This window comes from Echinops telfairi, unplaced genomic scaffold (assembly GCF_000313985.2).
Source record: "Echinops telfairi isolate 266 unplaced genomic scaffold, ASM31398v2 ScPeMD7_18;HRSCAF=68, whole genome shotgun sequence".
Lineage (NCBI taxonomy): Eukaryota > Metazoa > Chordata > Mammalia > Afrosoricida > Tenrecidae > Echinops > Echinops telfairi.
Window position 1 is genome coordinate 80,800,961 of NW_022103915.1, and position 7,264 is coordinate 80,808,224.

At 35.0% G+C, this 7,264-nt stretch overlaps 1 protein-coding gene across 3 annotated transcripts in view; it reads left to right on the forward strand.

Moving 5' to 3' along the window:
• The window catches only part of NOVA1 (NOVA alternative splicing regulator 1), a 157,564-nt gene that overhangs the window by 45,955 nt on the left and 104,345 nt on the right, over positions 1–7,264 (forward strand). The window contains exon 1 of one of the 3 annotated variants that reach the window (XM_045288149.1): positions 6,612–6,683. The exons of the other annotated variants lie outside the window; for them this stretch is intronic. The gene's annotated coding sequence lies outside the window, so the exon portion shown is untranslated. Of the gene's footprint in view, positions 1–6,611; positions 6,684–7,264 lie in introns of those variants that run through there. 3 annotated transcript variants of the gene reach the window in all.

The following is a 7,264-nucleotide window of genomic DNA, read 5'->3' on the forward strand; positions in this document are numbered from 1 at the left end:
AAAAAAAAAAGAATGGAACAAAAATTATCTTGTGTTTTTTTAGCCATAATTCTCCCATTTCACTTTGCTGAATTATGTAGCTCATCCTAAGATTACCAGCAGCCTAAGGAATTTTTAAATTAATATAAAGGACATAGTGAATGTTTTTGTGACTATACCTCCAAAATCTTGTTATTATTATGTCTGTGATTTTATGTGAATTTCTGAAATGAAAATAGCATTTTGTTAGAGGTAACAAAATGTTTTGGCTTATTTAAACCTTGCTGTCCAATTATAGTATTCCTACATATATAGATTATATGAGCCCTGGGACATACTGTTTATGCGTTGGACTGCAATCAGCAAGTTCCGCAGTTCGAAATCACTCGCTGTTCCCCAGGTGAGAAGATGGAGTTTTCTATCCCCATAAACAAGTACAGCCTTGGAAACTCACAGGAGCAGTTCGACTCTGTCCTACAGGGGCTTGATGAGTTAGCCTTGACTAAATGGCAAGGGTATTTTTTGGGTATTTTTCAATAGATTATACATTTTTTTCCTATTGTGGCATAATTGCCTTTATAGACATAAAGCTTAATATGCATAATGATATCCCAGCAGTTTGAAATGCTACTCTTGCATGAGGAAAAAAAGTTTAGATAATAGGTTCTTTCGACTTATTTCTTATTTTGAAAGTACAAAATACTTCTTTTGATATTTTACTGTTTCAAGTACATGTGGCAACAAATAAAAAAAATTAAGACTAAGAAGTAACTCTAAGAAGCAATGCCAACAGAAAAACGGGAAACAACAAACAATTTTACCTGGTATGTTTTCATATCCAGCCATTACAACAAGATTATTGTTTTTAACCAGCATTGCTGTCTTATCACTTTGCTTTATATTTAGATAAAACATAATTTTTCCATAAATCATTCTTATGACTCCAGCTGAACAATGGAACCCTGGTCCCATAGTAGTTATGGATTGGGCTGCTAACGTCAAGGTCACCAGCAGCTGCCCCATGAGAGAAGAAGCTGGCCTGTCTGTTCCCATAAAGAGTGACAGTCTCAGAAACTCACAGGGGCAGTTCAACCCTGTCCTATAGGGCCACTGTGAGTTGGCATAGACTCAGTTGAACTGTTTCATTTTGATTTGAGCTGGAAAATAATGTCACCATTTTCATTTAGATATATTGGACTTCTTTAAATTTTCATATAGTTATGCTAACCCCATTCATTCTTGAATTTCTTAACAGAACAAATACTTTCTGCACAGTTATTAAAAATGTAAGATCCTTGGAAATAGCTATAAAACCTTTGTAAGTCTAAATTACTGTGCTGCATTATTATTTATTTTTTATTAAATACTTTTATTGGAGGCTCTTACATCTCTTATCACAATCCATACATTCATCCATTGTGCAAATATATACATACGCTGCCATCACCATTTTCAAAGCATTTCTTTCTACTTGAGTCCTTGATATCAGCTCCTCATTTTTCCCCTTCCCTCACCCACCTGCCCTCCCTCATGAACTCTGGTAAGTTATAGGTTATTATTTCCATATCTTACATCATCCTCTGTCGCCCTTTACCCACTTTTTGTTGTTCGCCCCCCTGGAAGAGGGTTATATGTTGATCCTTGTGATCGATTCCCCCTTTCTCCCCTCACCTTCCCTTATCCTCCTGATATCTCTGTTCTCATTGTTTTCCCTGAGGGGTTTATCTACCCTGAATTCCCTGTGTTTCGGGCTCTTATCTGTAGCAGTGTGCATGTTCTGTTCTAATCTGATTTGTAAGGTATAATTGAGGTCATGTTAGTGGGGGGAAGGAAGCATTAAAGAACAAAGAAAGTTGTATGCATTAGTGCTATACTGCACCCTGACTGGCTTGGCTCTTCCTTGTGACACTTCTGTGAGGGATGTCCAATTGTCTACAGATGGGCTTTGGGTCTCCACTCCATGCCCCCCCACCCCATTCACCTTGGGCATGGTTTTATTTTGGGTCTTAGATGACTGATACCTGATCTCTTCGACACCTTACGATTGCACAGGCTGGTGTGCTTCTTCCATGTAGGCTTTGTTGCTTCTGAGCTAGATGGCTGCTTGTTTATTCTCAAGCCTTTAAGACCCCAGAGGCTGTATCTTTTGATAGCCGGGCACCGTCAGCTTTCTTCAACACATTTGCTTATGCACCCATTTGGCTTCAGTGATCTTGTCGGGAAGGTGAGCATCACAGAATGCCAGATTATTAGAACAAACAAAGTGTTCTTGTGTTGAGGGAGTACTTGAGTGGAGGCCCAAAGTCCATCTGCCACCGTAATTCTTGACATATAGATATAAGTACATAGATCTATTCCCCTCTCGTTATATATAAATATATTTACATATGTACATGCCTGTATTTAGACCTCTATAAATGTTTTTTGTTTCTTGTTTTTTTTTTTTATTTCCTTTTACTTTCTTCTTGTCCTACCAGCATGTTCGGTCTTCATTTGGGTTTAGTGATTTCTTGCTGCTACATTGCCCTTTATGAAGCCCCACTTGGCATGCTATGACCTTTTTTCCATTGATTTTGGTTCACTTGCTGTTCCCTTGTCCCTGGGTTGTCCCCTGCCTTCTCCCATCGGAACCATCAGTCCTGTTCTTTTCGTCTCCAAGTTTTTTATGCCTCCTATCTTATGTAGGTAGACATGCAGAGTCATTAATAATGTGCTGCATTATTGATTGATTTAAGTAATTATTATCCAAACTGCAAAAACAATTGCAGTGGAATCCTTGGTGATTATTCACTAACTTAATACTTTTGTTTGATGAGATAACTTGAGTTTGTATGATTTTCTTTAAAATTTTCATTTTGGTTTTAGCTGCTAATATATCTTTCTTATATACTTTGAGAAAATAGTCTAGAAAAGTTGTAAATACAGAGTTTGTTTTGTAATTTTATCTTACATTCATTTTGTTTTCTCTCTAAGAAGGAATGACTAATAAACTATGTGTTTATTATACATTCCATATTTTAAAGTAGCATATGCTTCTTAAAAATGGGAACATTACAAATAATTAGAACCATAAATAGAATAGACTTCTATTTTGTAAAAGTGTGATATTTAAAGTGATGTAAAGTCATTCATAATTCAGTCATCTAAAATGATGATCCCATCATTTATTTTAGAAGAAACACTTGAACTTTTAGATAATTTTTGAAAAATATTAAGTGCCTATGAAGAACACAATTCTTACTTAGGAGACAAACTTTTATTATTTGGCTATGAGTCACAATAGAACATACTTCAAAATTGCAACATCTAATTTACATGCAACTTTAACTTTCCCTTTACTATTACTAAATTTGCCTTCACTTTGAAATGATCGAACAAACTTACACTCACAACAAATTCTTTATCATAGTCACCTTGTGTTTTGTGTGCAACTTTTCAATAATTGACAAGCCTTCAAGACTTTCCTTGCACTAAGAAAATAAGAGAACCATGTGCATCCATTCTGACATGCCTGGACGCCTGACTGAATGGCATACCGAGGATCAGATCTAGTTCAGGATCTCATTCATAACCCAGTGATATCCTGTACTTCAATACTAATATTGAGAAGCTCCCTGTAGAGCCACTAACCTAGTTAACTTGTTCGTTACTTCTTTACTTGAACAAATAGTGGAATGATACTAGTTTTCAGCCTCGTACCTTAGAAATATCTTTAACTTAACCCACATTTTATGTTACTATAATATGATTTTTATTTTGCTATGAAACTCTTTCATTACTCCGAATGTTCTAGTCTCATCATTACTCTAATTGAACCATCTTACATGATGCTACTAGGGTGATTTTTAAAAAATACTTGCATAAAGGCTGCCATTTGGAGCAAACCCTTCTCCAGCTCTTGAGTATAAATGGGCTTGTGCCTGTGCTTCCCACTAGCCCATTACCAGTTGCTATGCCTAACCTATTTCAATGATATGTTTGCTTAATGTATGCATACATAAAATATAACTCCTGTTATGAAAAGTTCTAGAAAAGCTCTCTAAGTGTAAAATCGTGAATGAACTATATAGATACATTGTAGTTTCCTACATATCCCAACACTTCTGTTTCTTTATTGTGTATCTGTAGTACATGGTGAGAGTTCACTAGTCATTTTTGATGAGTATTGGCTAGTTACTACAGTCTTGACAAGTACCACAGTACATTATTTCATAATACTGTTTATAACATTGTAAATTTATTTTAAAGGTGAGACTAATCTGCAAGTCAGAGATTCTTATCAACTAGTGCATATGTATGGCTGTTAATTATATCTTTTACTGACAGAAAACTAAGATGAAGGCAGGGAATATGATTTATGAAGGAAAATTCCTTTTGCTGAAAATGTTATTCTCTCCATTAGAGACCTCCAATTTAGATTCAGTTAATTTGTAAATTATGTTTATGAATCAAAAGGTAGACTGGTAAAAGCCATGAAATTGTTTTGTATTCCATTCTTTATCATTCATTTGTAAATGTGTCAGAGAAGGAACCAGTGTGATATTTTGGGAAATGCATATTCCAGCAATATATAGCAGGGTCTAAAGCTTGGATTTAGCATTTTTGTATCTAAAATAATACAGTCATGTGCAGCCTGTGATATCGATCGTATTGATTGAGAAGACATGCTTAAACATGCGTAGTATTGAACAATGAAGGGCCCTTTAGTGAAACTTGTAGATGAGTGTTGGAGTGTCACTCTTGAACAATTTTTATCAATGTTGATGGTAATTGGCTAGGTATTATTCTGTGTGATTTAGGAGTTTTGTTTTTTTAGTTTTTGGAACATCCCTGTAAATGCTGCTCCTCATTTCTGTAAGAAACAGCTGCTCAGAGTTGCACATTTAATTTAAAAGGATTAGTTCTGCTTATTCAGCTTGGTGTCTTCAGCTTTATTTTTCAGTAATTCCTGTAACTTTTTGAAAGGGTGCTTATCATGGAGCTTTTTTGAGAACCTGACAAAGGTTTTTGAATCATTTTCCATAGGGGGACAAAACAAAACAAAACTACGTTACTTACCCATATGGGTTGTCTTCATTTTAGTATGTATTTTTACAAATCTTTCATATTTTCAGAATTTCATATGTGGAACTCAGATTGTGATTCCTCGATTTATGACTTCTTTCATAAAAAGATTAAGGAATTCTAGACGTTTTTCTTACACTTAATACTTATAGCAGGAGCTGGAAACTTTTTTCTGCCAAGGGTCATTTGTACATTTATAACATCACTCATGGGCCATGCTGATCAAGTATTTACTTAACTCATTTCTAAGGCGATGGCTAGAACTGCTTCTCATTGGCGAGGCGTGTGATGTTAGCTTGTATTGATGATTTCATGGGCCAGCTGATATTCCCTGCTTCTTACATAATAGGAAAAAATGTCTACTTATACTGTACTTGAGTCCAGAGAAAATTAAAACACTGAAAGAAAATTGCCAGCCATCACCCACTCCACTGAGTATATGAAAAAAATAATTTTGCTGCATCAAGAAAGATTTAGAAATATTTGATTTATGAAACACTTTTTAATGGCCAAGCTTTCTTTTGACTATCCTACTTGGCGTGCTTTATCTGTTTCTGTAACGTAAGCATGAGTTTTTGACTTGGTGAACACATTTCCGGCTTCAGAGTAATGTAAACAAAGTAGCTGTACATAAAGATAAGAGATTAGAATGCTGGCCTAATGATTAGTTCTTTTTCTTAGAAAATACTTGTTTAATGTGACCTACCATGGATAAATCTGATTACTGTAGATGAATCCTGTAGACAAGATATTGTAATAAATGTAGGGTGCATGAATACGTTTCTGTATTATAGAAGTAATGTTATTATTGCGCTTGGTAAACTCATTTATTTAGACTAAACATAAAGACTAGATGTTAGCTTGGTTTGCCTCTGGAGAAGAGAACTTGTCAATTTATAGGGAATCACTTGCATAATGACAATATATGAAAAAATAACTTTTTCAGGTTTTGAAAACTAGATCATAAAATTGTTTTTCAAATATGAACCAATTCCGAATTTCAGAATTATTTTCTTGTTAATTTTGGGCTAATTTCCTGTTAACTCATTTTTCCAGTTCTGGTCTCAGATTTTGATTTCCTTTCCCCTTGAATTGTCATTTAAAACAAAAGCATTAATTTAGTTGACAGAGTGCATGATCGTACTACACAGTTATGTCTTTTCAAGTAAATAACTAGAAAAATCATAAATCAGTGTATAATGTTTGGGATTTATTTTTAATCTATATTCGTGTTAGTATCCTGATTTATAAATATGTTGTGAACTGAATGACTGTATTTCTACTTTTTACTTCAATCATTCGTAACATTCGGTTTTTAAATGAATGCCAGCCCATCTGCGCAGGGCTCTGTTGACTGATGGTTTTCATTTTGCTGTGGCCTAGTTTTCGGGCAGCCACACTTGTTGTAAAAAATGTTCATTTTCTATAGTACTTTTCATCCCTGTATATATGTACAGGAGTCACTTCACCCACCACCGAATTGCAGCCACTTCTGAGGTGGAACGCAGCAACTGTTTAACAGCGCGCTTTCCCCTAGGTGCTGACAGCTGCAGAAGAAAGTGTACACGATCCTGTGCAGAAGGTACTTCCTCCCCTGTGCCATCTGCAGAGTGCCACTGACTAGGAGTGCCACATAGACTGTAAGTTTCTTGTGTACCTGCCCTGGTCTGGAAAATCCAATAAAGGAATGACAGCTGACTGGAGTGCCGCATTGACACCACATACTAAGGTCAATTAAACGTAGCACTGCCTCTTCCCGGGTCTAAATGTTTCTTTGAATCTCCAATTTGTCATTGGTACCAAATTGAATAACAAACAGATGGACACATTCTTTGGAAATTGTTTTATTCCTAACGTTCATGAAAATAAAATGCTTTCATAAATATTTCTCTTCGTAACACTTAGAGCGGTCAATTTGTTGAAAAATAATTTTAAATTACCAAACTAATATTACATTATGTCTTTGAACTTGTGATTCAGCAGGATCATCTTAGTTAGCTTTGCTTGTGATGTTTTAGAGTCATAGGCTTAATCCTTTTGCTTTTTTTGTGTTTTGCAGCAAAGCCAATTCATGATGAATCTGATTTTGATCATTTGTTTTAGAAATCTTGAGTTTCATTTTTTAGCATATTTAAACAAAATATGAGAGAGAAAAAACTGAATATTGGAATATCCACTTAATGTATCCAATAATCTTATTTAGTTTTTCATTTTGTGAAAG